Below are 12053 nucleotides of genomic sequence, written 5' to 3' on the forward strand. Positions count from 1 at the left end.
TGCAGTGGCGCGATCTTGGCTTACTGCAAACTCTGCCTCCCGGGTTCAAGCAATTCTCCTGCCTCAGCCTCCCGAGTAGCTGGGATTACAGGCACCCGCCACTGCACCCAGCTAATTTTTGTATTTTTTAGTAGAGAGGGGGTTTCACCATCTTGGCCAGGCTGGTCTTGAACTCCTGACCTCATGATCCACCCACCTCGGCCTCCCAAAGTGCTGGGATTACAGGCGTGAGCCACCGTGCCGGCTTAAATCCCCAACTTTCTAACAAGACCTGTTCCAGACTAACATTTAGAATCTTTCCAGACCATTAAATCAGAACTAGATTCAAGGGAGAAGTATTTCTCTAATTGTTCCATGATTTGCAGTAGATACATTTATTTTTTAAAGTGAACAAGTTGCTGACTCTTCTCAAACCAATCTACATCTGCTGCAAAATTCACTTTTCACCAACTGTATTTTTCTGCAACGGTGTTTCTCCATCCCAACGCCCTGATCGTGCATCAACCCTTTCCTCAGAATTTAAAGAAATGAAGGTATCCCAAAGCATCGCAGATGTAGGACAAGTGGGACCTTATATTTGAAATTAAGTTCATTTGTAGAAAATTACATGAGCTACGTGCTTTGTACATTTGAATTCATGGTCTGAAAATTTTTACAAATTTTCTTTATAGTATATTCTTAAGGGTTTGGTGCATAAATCTATGCCTATAGCTTTATAAACACACATATGCATACATATACAAAAATAAAAAGACACATAAATAAAAGAGGAGGAGAGGAAACAAAAAGATATGAAAGGCTGTGAGCATAGATGTTTAAAGATAAACTGAGGAAGCTAATACCCAATCTCGTTTCCCTGCACAGACTACATTATAATTGCCCAAACTAAAAGCAGCCCCTGATAAATGCAGAGCCTGCTCAAACACAACCAGTCACTCAATGCTGGAACAAATAATGGGCAACCAAAAAGACAATCGATCATATATGTTATTTGCATCACATCAATAAATACTTTAGAGATGTTATAAACTTTTCATTGCAAGTCCTGTATTACACGTAATAGACAAAGAAGAAAGAACATGATCACTTTTTCCCCCTGAAGGTGGAAGTCCTGATTTTTATGTTCAAAGGAAGCAATTGTTTGCAGTTTTCTTTATTATTATTATTATTATTATTATACTTTAAGTTTTAGGGTACATGTGCACAATGTGCAGGTTAGTTACATATGTATACATGTGCCATGCTGGTGGGCTGCACCCATTAACTCGTCATTTAGCATTAGGTGTATCTCCTAATGCTATCCCTCCCCCCTCCCCCTACCCCACAGCAGTCCCCAGAGTGTGATGTTCCCCTTCCTGTGTCCATGTGTTCTCATTGTTCAATTCCCATCTATGAGTGAGAACATGGAACATGCAGTGTTCGGTTTTTCGTCCTTGCGATAGTTTACTGAGAATGATGATTTCCAATTTCATCTATGTCCCTACAAAGGACATGAACTCATCATTTTTTATAGCTGCATAGTATTCCATGGTGTATATGTGCCACATTTTCTTAATCCAGTCTATCATTGTTGGACATTTGGGTTGGTTCCAAGTCTATTGTGAATAGTGCCGCAATAAACATATGTGTGCATGTGTCTTTATAGCAGCATGATTTATAGTCCTTTGGGTATATACCCAGTAATGGGATGGCTGGGTCAAATGGTATTTCTAGTTCTAGATCCCTGAGGAATCGCCACACTGACTTCCACAATGGTTGAACTAGTTTACAGTCCCACCAACAGTGTAAAAGTGTTCCTATTTCTCCACATCCTCTCCAGCACCTGTTGTTTCCTGACTTTTTAATGATTGCCATTCTAACTGGTGTGAGATGGTATCTCATTGTGGTTTTGATTTGCATTTCTCTAATGGCCAGTGATGATGAGCATTTTTTCATGTGTCTTTTGGCTGCATAAATGTCTTCTTTTGAGAAGTGTCTGTTCATATCCTTTGCCCACTTTTTGATGGGGTTGTTTGTTTTTTTTCTTGTAAATTTGTTTGAGTTCATTGTAGATTCTGGATATTAGCCCTTTGTCAGGTGAGTAGGTTGCAAAAATTTTCTCCCATTTTGTAGGTTGCCTGTTCACTCTGATGGTGGTTTCTTTTGCTGTTTTCTTCGTCGAGATCTGAGCATATCCCATGTTGCTCTCACAGGCCTGGTGGCAGAGGGCATATTTAACGGGGGTGTCAGTTTTCCGGGGGAAAGAAACAATGAAAAGTCAGTACTGCTCCCAATAGGAGTACAGTTGAACATGTCTGCTCAGGGAATTCCCATTGTATAAAGAAAGGACATAAAAGGGGAACGCTTCCTGAGAGTTCAGGAATGCCAGGTGAAGGAGCTGCATGAAAAACCCAATGCTGCTGAATGTTGTATTGAATAACATTTAAATTCTAATGTCTGGAAGAAGCAAAAGCCATGTTGAGCAATTGCTAAGACAGAGGAGAATCACTTGAACCCAGGAGGAGAAGGTGGCAGTGAGCTGAGATCACACCACTGCACTCTGCACTCCAGCCTGGGTGACAGAGTGAGACTCTGTATCAAAAAAAAAAAAAAAAAAAAAGAACATGTTATGTTTTATACATTACTTATGACTATTACTGAAATCAACTTTATCTTGGGGAATTTATGCTGACTCTTACAAATATTAAAAATTAATTAATAGGTTGAAATATGAGCAACAAGTAAAACAGCCTGCACATTGTTACAGGGAGGTGAGTAGATGGGAGAAGCAGGCTGTGGACCAACTTACTCAACAAATGTTACCTATTATGACCTACAAGTGTTACATAATATGACCTACAAATGTTACATGCTATGACCTACAAATATTACACACCATGACATGCAAATGTCACATGTTATGACCTACAAATATTATATGTTGTGACTTACGAATGTTATATACTATAACATACAAGTGTTACACACTATGACCTACAAATGTTACATATTATGACATGCAAATGTTACCTACTATGACCTTGGAAAATCTACACACTCATCAACCCCACTAGTTGGCTCAGTTGTTTGTAAACAGTGAAGAAGAGAATCTGTGAAATTCTCTCCCCAAAAACGCATGTCTCTAAAGCCATGGGATTCCGGGCAGAAGATATCAATGATTCCTTCTCTGAAAATTATCATCTCCCAATAATCTTTATAGTGAGTAAGCCTGTTTCTTTGTGAGTCAGGGGCTGTGGGCTGTCTACCCTCAGCCCATTCAGCACAGAAGACAGTGAGCAATCACAATCAGAGAAATGACTCCCTGCCGTTCATTGATGCACCTATCTATCCATTCATTCTAAGCAGCATTGCTGAGCACTGAATACATATAGGTTTTGTTTCAGGTAGTGAAGAGAGACGACTGAGACACCGGCTCATCCTCAGCAACCTCACAGTCTGTTGGCAAGACAGCTTAAGACAGAGAAAGTTATAGTACTACACAACATGTGTGATGCAATTACTTGCACTATGCTCAGTGTGAAAACAGAGGGGCAATGGATCCAGGGGAAACAGCAATGGACTATGAGAAACACCAGCTGGTTGGGTGATACAAGCCCAGGCTCTGCAGCCAAGCCCCAGCTCCAGCATGGAGTAGCTCTGGGACCTGGGGCAAGTCACCACCTTCTCTGTGCATCAATTTCCTTACTTGTAAAATAGGTATGTAAGCAGTAGTTTACCTCTTTGGGTTAAATGATGCAATTTATGTAAAGCGGAGTCTAGTACATATTTACTGGGGGTCAATAGAGGTTATTATGTTGAGTCCTACCTGGGGATTCAGGCAGGAAAAATTGATCAGTGATTCTTAAGGGCGTACAGCAGGTGATATACTCTGGAGGGGGGTGTATTTTTATTTTGGTAAAGCATTTCACTACTAAAAATAATTGAATACAGGAATAAGATTAGATAGACCTTATTTTTCATATGCAAACTAAAAAATGCAGACTCAAACAAAGGGTTGGTAAACTTTTGCTGTAGAGTTGAATAGCAAATAGTTTAAGTTTCTTGGGTTTTACAGCTGCTTCTGCTTCTTCTTCCTCTTCTTCTCCTTCCTCTTCTTCTCCTCCTCCTCATATTCCTCCTCCGCCTCCTTCCTCCTTCTCTTTCTCCCCTTCTTTTGCTCCTCCTCCTTTCTTTTCATCCTCTTCATCTCCTCCTCCCTTTCTTTCCCCTTCCTTTTCTTCTCCTATACAACTTTTTTAAAAATGTAAAACCAACTCTCAGTTCAAAGGCTGAACAAAAACAGGCTATCAGCTGGAACTGACCCCCAAACTGAATTTGTTTGTGGGCAGACTTTGCTAACCCCTTTTCGACACAGTATTCAAGTCTAGTGGCTATCTGAAAATAGAGTAATAATTCTCAGTGAAGAGAGCTTGGAAATAGTGGACATGCCTACCCTAGTGTATCTAGGGGAGGCAGAGCAGAATCTCAAGGTATGAGAATGGTCATTTTATTTATTCACTAAAGAATGAAAGATACTTTTGTTTGAAAATAAGAAATTCCATCCTTAAAACCATTGGGATAAAGAAAGCTCTTAGAGATAATACAAAGGATGAAGATTTCAGCCATTGTTGCTCAACAAAGGACCCAAGTTTGAGACCACAGGAATCTATACATGAGGATCAGGTTGACCTACAAGCCAGGGCTTTCAGTCCTGAGGGGAAATGGACAGATGGCCACTTCATTCTGTCTCAAACAAAGATATTCAGGTAATATGAGGTTAAGCTTTGCTAAATCTCCAGGATGCATCTTTGGTTTCCTGTGTGGTGGGACAAAGGATCTTTAGACTGCACCTGAAGGGAGAGAAGCTATTGGTAAGTTAGGAGGGCACCCCTCTCACCACCATGTTGAATTCAATTAAATCACTTTCAGTACTTGTCTTTGTTAAGGTGTAGCACTTGAGAAACAACAGAGCTGAATCAGAAGACCATGTGTGCAGTGGTGTCCTAGGCAATGATGGCATCACAGAAAACATGACAGAAAGGAGGAGAGACTGGGCATGCCTGCATCTGGCTGCCTTTGGCTTTCTTTATAACTCTTGGAGGTGCCATAGACCAAAGGGGCTCTTGGATGTTGCTTGTGAAATGCAATAACTTTTATTCATAGAAATGACATCAGTGATTGGCACCAACATTAAAATAAAAAACATAAATGTGACATGTGCACTATACCCATTAACATAGTCTACCCAAGCCCAGGAATGTTCTCTTTGTTTTCTTTATTGTGGTCTAACTAACTGTTCTCAACATCAGTTGTATACTAAAATCAACTCAGGAGATTTAAAATATCACTGTTTCTTAGATCTCATCCTGAGAGACACGAATTCAATGTTCTAGACATCAGTGCCTTTTAAAAAGCTTCTCAGTAATTATAAAACCAGATGCAGAGAAGGGTATGGAAAAGGGACATTGAAAAGAGGTTGATCAATGGATAGAATACATAGTCAGACAGAAGAAGCAAGACCCAGTGTTTGATAGGTCAGTAGCATAACCATAGCTAATAATAATTTATTCTATATCTCAAAATAGCTAGAAGAGAAGAATTGGAATGTTTTTGACACAAAGAAAATATACATATTTAAGTTACGGATATTCCAGTTACTGTGATTTGACTATTACACATCGTATACATGTATCAAAATATTACATGTTATCTCAAAAATATGTACAATAGCTGAGTACAATGGCTCACTATAATTTCTATAATCCCAGCATTTTGGGAGGCCAAGGTGAGAGAACTGCCTGAGCCCAGGAGTTTGAGGCTGCAGTGAGTTAAGATTGTGCCACTGCATTCCAACGTGGAAGACAGAACAAGACTCTCCATGAAAGAAAGAAAGAAATCAAAAGAAAGAAAGAAAAACAAGGAAAGAAAGAGAGAAACAGAGAAAGAGAAAAAGAAAGAAAGAAAGAAGGAAAGAAAGAAAGAAAGAAAGAAAAGAAAAGAAAGAAAGGAGGGAGGGAGGGAAGGAAGGAAGGAGAAAGGGAAGGGAAGGAAGGAAAAAATGTACAAATATATATCAATAAGAAAAAACTTATTTTAAAAACTCTGCTGAAAATTCATTGACCAGAAATAGTCACATGACCTCACCCAGCCAGCACCAGCAATCCTTAGCTCATGAGGTGAAGAGTCCCTGTGTTTGGTGAATAGCACCCATGAGAGCAATGCTATCCTGCACACAAGCAGAAGAAAGAAGAATCTATGAAAGAGAGAGTTGAGGGAAGGGGGAGTTAGGAAGCAAACAGCCTGCTATAATGCAGTGCAAGTATGGTATAAACTCTATTATTCACTGAGTGGGAACCACACAACTTCCGCTTGCATAGACATAGGACCAGCAGGCATCCGAGTTGTTTCTATTGCTTCTTTGGAAATGCCTTTTCTTCTAACTCAGAAACAGGCCTACACCTCTTTAATTACACAAGTGGAAATATGTTCCATAGAGAAGAGGTAGTTTGTTTTACTGCTTCTTCCTAACTAGCTGACCCAGCCGATGCCTGCAGATGCTTCAGTAGTTTTCAAGTGTTGATGGCATCCACAAAGCTGGGAGCTCACTCATCAGATTCTCTGGAAGGGATTCCTTCAAGTGGACCTGCTAATTTGCATAAACGTTCATCTTAAGGCGTGCATACTAAGCTCACCCCATCCAATATGTCTCCTTGCATTTGGAATACTTTGTATTGGATTTTAAAACATCAGAAAACACCTAGACTTATTTCCAAAGATGTGTGAGTCTCTGAGGTGCAGGACAGAAATTTGTTTTTTGTTTTGTTTTGTTTTGTTTATAACCACTCTATCCAGACAGAAGGCCGGGGATGGTTTGCAGCCTCCAGCGTTATTCTCTTTTCATTTAGTAAATGGGAGCTATAGGACAGTGGGTACTTCTAAACTGTGTGCATATATTTCTCGGAATGGCTGCATTTCATTCATTGCAGCCAGAGATGCTAACGCCTCATGCTGAAATAGGGATCCAAAATTCATCGAAACCGGCCACCAGGCACAGGCTAAGATGAAATAAAGTAAAACATCCTGAAGCACCTTGGGAGTCATTTTCAAAAATATAAATAAAGTAACCTGTATCAGTTAGAATAGCTGTGAGAAATAGTTCATTCAAATGAGTGACTAAAGAGATTGGGAAAATTAACAGTGATCCTGTTAGTGTAACAGGAACAAAAACAAGATTGGGAAGCCCCCAGGAGAAGCCCCTACTGTTCTTCATCCTGAAGCAGGAAATGGAAGAGAGCTGGTTCTAGGTCCTGGAGAAATCCAGGAGACAGCCTCCCTCAAGGACAAGGCTGTGTCCTCATGTTGAGGAGCATAAACAGCAATGCTGAGCAGCGACACCACTGGGGCAGAGCCAGGAGGATCAACACTCTGAGCTCTCTCCTGCCACCCTCTGACCTTCTGGGAGTTTCTCTCATGGCCTGACCACAACTGGCAGCAAACTGCAGCCCTCCATCTCCCAGGGTGCAGAGCAGGAAGTAGGATTAACAAAAAAATACATCTTTGAGGGACCAGCAGAAAATATCCAGGCATAACTCAAAGACCAACATACTTGTTTTACAAAACAGAAGCCTCTGATGATGAGTGTTATTGAACTTTCTCGCATAATTGTGGAAAGCAGTGTGGTGATTCCTCAAAGAATTAAAAACAGAACTACCATTTGACCCAGCAATCCAATTATTGGGTAGTAAGGAATATAAATTGTTCTACCATAAAGAAACATGTACACGTAGGTTCACTGAAGTACTATTCGCAATAGCAAAGACATGGAATCAACCTCAATGCCCATCAACAATAGACTAGATAAAGAAAATATGGTACATTTATACCATGGAATATTATGCAGCAGTGAAATGAATGAGATCATGTCCTTTGCAGGAACATGGATGGAGCTGGAGACCATTATCTTTAGTGAAAGAATGCAGAAATAGAAAACCAAATACTGCATGTTCTCGCTTATATGGGGGAGCTAAATAATGAGAACCAATAGACACAAAGAGGGGAACAGCCAACACTGGGACCTACTTAAAGGAGGAAGATGGAAGGAGACAGAGGATCAAGAAAAATAACTGTCGGGTACCATGCTTATTACCTGAGAGATGAGATGGTCTGTACCCCAAACCCCTATGACATGAGTTTGCCTGTATTAACAAACCTGCACATGTAACCCTTGAACCTAAAATCACAGTTTAAAACAAATAAATAAAAAGAAAACAAATACCTTTCTATGACAAGCTGCAAATTTCAGATCTCTTCTTTTACTCGTACTGAATCTTTTCAGCTTCTACTGGGCAGTGAGCCTGCAAATATAACAAGAGAAAATGAGTGGGAATGAGTCAGCCAGCAAAAAGGAGGTAAGCAGGGACTGCTAGAGACATCACTAAGTGAATACTAATGCGTGGTATGAGGGTCTCAACCTGTGGATCCAGGGTTTTTGTTCCACAGGCAGATTAGCATGAGATGCCATTGAATCTGGTGTTTTTGCAAGTTTAGTAGTTTAGAGATACAATTACACTGTTTTACTACATTGATTATTTCATAGTTAACTTCTTAGTAAGGGGGAATGCTAACCTATGGAGCATTGGTGACAGACACACTCATTATAATGCCTCACTGCGGACAATTTAAAAAAGAAGGTGAAGAAAGAAAAGAATATGATCCATTCTTGTTAAGAGCTCCAGTTGGTGTGAAGGCAGGAAGTGTGGTACTAGTGAGGGGAGCCAGGTAGATCACCACAGGACAGAGGACAGACCTCAGGTCAGGGGCTGAAGACGTGTGCTTTCAGAAGTCAGATGGGTGGATGAACTGGAAAGGATTAAGGCAATAAGGAATGGTGGGAGTTTTCTTCAACTGGAGAATTTTACCCTGTCTAAAAATCATATAAACCCATATATTTTCTTTAAACCATGCACAGCCCAATAAATATTTTCAGAGAAAATTTAGCAGCCAGTATTGATTTTTATTGTTGCTGTGATTGTCATTGCTGTTGCTTCTTCATCTTAGAGACATCAAGGGCATAGCCAAAATCATAGAGAAGCAATGACCTTCTAATCCTCAATGGAGTTAAATTCCCCCAAATCCCCAGGGACTGGAACTCAGATGAAGCTTCAGGAGTTCATAACCTCCTCAGACATAAAAATACAGATGTCATCACTAGTGAGGGAGAGCTCAGCTCAGCGGAACCCAACATATGAGATAATAGGAGACTGCATCACAGAACACTAGGGCACCGTGTCCACCCACAACAATGGGTCAGCGACGGACAACACAGTGCAGACCGAGGGGTCAGGGCACGCTTCATGGAAGAGGTGGGACGTGAGATAGAAAGGATGTTGGAGCTGAGAGGCAGCTGCTCCGCAGGGCTCTAGATCAGTGTTTTCAATGTCCTAAAGACATTTCAAAAGTCACAGGCCTCAGGGGAGCTTGATTTCTCTCACAAAGCTCTTCTCACTTTAGGGAATCTGGTTGTGGGTATCAATAACCGCCTTCCCAGGATCAGGGACTAAAAGCATTCTAGTCATTTGACATTTTTTCCTCCCTTTCTTGTTCCACAGGCAATGGATCTTTAAAACTTGTTAATTCAGGTTATTATCAAAAAGCCAAAAAATAGGAAGCAGCAGGCAGCAAGGATATAGAGAAAAGAGAACACTTGTGTGCTGTAGGTGAAAATGCAAATTAACAAAGTTATTAAGGATAATGGTATGGCAGTTCTCCAAAAAACTAGAAATAGCATTACCATATAGTCCAGCAATCCTACTTCTGGGTATTTCCCCAAAAGATTTGAAGTTAGTTTATCGATGAGATCTCTGTACTTCCACGATCATTGTAGCACTAGCCACAACAGCCAAGATGCGGAACCAAACTGAGTGTCCATCAACAGATGGAGGGATTTTTAAAAATGTGAAAAATCTAAAAATTTAAATGTGTGTTTGTGCCTTGTGTGTGTGTGTATACACAACGGAATACTATGCAGCCTTAAAACAGAAGGGATTTCTGCCATTTGCCACAACAGGTATGAAACTAGAGGACATTATGATAAATGAAATGATCCAGGCACAGAAAGATAAATATTGCAGTTCTCACTTATATGTGGATTCCAAAACTATCAAATTATAGAAGCAGAGAGTAAAATGGTGGTTCCAGATGCGAGAGGGGAGATGGTAATGGGCAGATGATGGTTAAAGGGTACAAATCTCAGTTAGACAAGAGGAATCTTTTTATTTTTTTGAAACCTATTGCACAACATGGTGAACATAGTCAATAATAGGGTATTGTACATTGAAACATCACTAAAAGAGTAAATGTTAAATGTTCTCACCACAAAAACTATTTAAGTATTTGAGATGATAGATATACTAATTAGCTTGATTTAATTATTCAACGCTGTATTCATGGATCATAATATCACTTTGTACCCCGTAAACGTATGCAAGTATGAATTGTCAATGTACAGCAAAATAAAAAAAAAAAAACAAATTTAGAAAAGAACTTGTTAATTCAGCTTCCACCATATCCCTCTCACCATTCCTTCCTCACTTGAAGCCCTGAGCTTTTTTCCTGGCCATTGTGCCGGGTCCTCACCAACGTCTCTTAGAGATAGAATTACACTTTTACTACATTGATTATTTCATAGTTAACTTCTTAGTTAGGGGGAATGCCAACCTATGGCTTCTACTTCCTTGTGTCAATCCATTCCATTGTTTAAAAAAATTCAATAGGTTTTTGGGGAACAGTTGGTGTTTGATTACATGAATAAGTTCTTCGGTAGTGATTTCTGAGATTTTTGGTGCACCCATCACCCAAGCAGTGTACACTGTACCCAGTGTGTAGTCTTTTATCCTTCCTCCCCCTACCACCCTTCCCCCTGAGTCCTCAGAGTCCACTGTATCATTCTTATGCCTTTGTGTCCTCATAGCTTGGCTCCCACTTGTAAGTGAGAACATATGATGTTTGGTTTTCCATTCCTGAGTTGCTTCACTTAGAATAATGATATCCAACTCCATCCAGGTTGCTGCAAATGCCATTATTTTGTTCCTGTTTATGGCTGAGTAGTATTGCATAGTACATATATACATTTTCTGTATCCACTCTTTGATTGATAGGGGGATACTGAGCCTAATTTTCTGAAAGTTCTGATCATTTTGCTGTTTCCTTCTCAAGTGCCAGGCGAGGTGTCCAGTGAGGTGTCACAGCCCTGGCAGTAGAGAGTGGTTTGCTCATGGGTAGCAAGAAGAATTTACCAACAACAGCATAGGCTTGAAATGGAATATCGTATTAGATGGAAAGAAACGCTGCAGCCGAGTGCAGAGGGGCATCTCAGCAAGAGAGGACTAAGTGCACTGCGGTGGATTGTCCTTCGTGGTATTGATGGACCTTTCAGTCTGATTGAGATGGGAGGGTTACGCTAGGTTTCTCCGGGTTCTCCAGATGCATCTAGAAAGTGACAGGATTGTGTCAGGAGCTTAAGGGTAATTTGAACCTGGACTGTATTAGTTATGTAGGTCATGGTAACGATTACATTTGTAGATGTTTTGGCACCTTGATGTCAGCAAAGGTTGCATAATGCGTTTTGACATGCATGCATTCTGGAGATGTATAGAAATTCCAGTTATTATAAATTCTTGGGAAAGAACTCTTGGTCTGCTTGATGGCCACCAGCTGATCTTTGCTCTCTTCATCAAGAACCGTGAAATGCCCCTGATTGCTCACAAACAAGAGCCCTGACTCATCAGCATGGCTGTCCAATCCACCAAAGCAACTTGCTTCCACCTCCCCAGTCTCTCTTCTTAGAGGCGGACTCACTTGGCCTGAGCTTGTCCTTGTGAAATGGCCTGAGGTTCCCTGGACACTTGTGCAGCGGCATGGTCCTTCCTCATGCCCTTCCTTCCATAGGTCACTCTCGAGCCAGACAGCGAGCCAGACAGTGGGTTTAAGCCTGAGCTGCACCTCATGCTGGCTGGGTTTCCTTTGGTGAGTTTACTTAACCGGTTTCAGCCTCAAGTTCTTCATCTGATAAATGG

At 40.7% G+C, this 12053-nt stretch overlaps 1 long non-coding RNA gene across 1 annotated transcript in view; it reads right to left on the reverse strand.

Annotated features, from left to right (window-relative positions):
• Nucleotides 1-6814: 6814 nt before the first annotated feature.
• Nucleotides 6815-12053, reverse strand: part of LOC129136694 (uncharacterized) — an 85991-nt gene continuing 80752 nt past the window's right edge. Inside the window, exon 5 of the long non-coding RNA XR_008538594.2 lies at nucleotides 6815-8333. This is a non-coding gene — a long non-coding RNA (uncharacterized LOC129136694). The remainder of the gene's footprint in view (nucleotides 8334-12053) is intronic.

The sequence above is a fragment of the Pan troglodytes genome, chromosome 10 (assembly GCF_028858775.2).
Source record: "Pan troglodytes isolate AG18354 chromosome 10, NHGRI_mPanTro3-v2.0_pri, whole genome shotgun sequence".
Taxonomy (NCBI): domain Eukaryota; kingdom Metazoa; phylum Chordata; class Mammalia; order Primates; family Hominidae; genus Pan; species Pan troglodytes.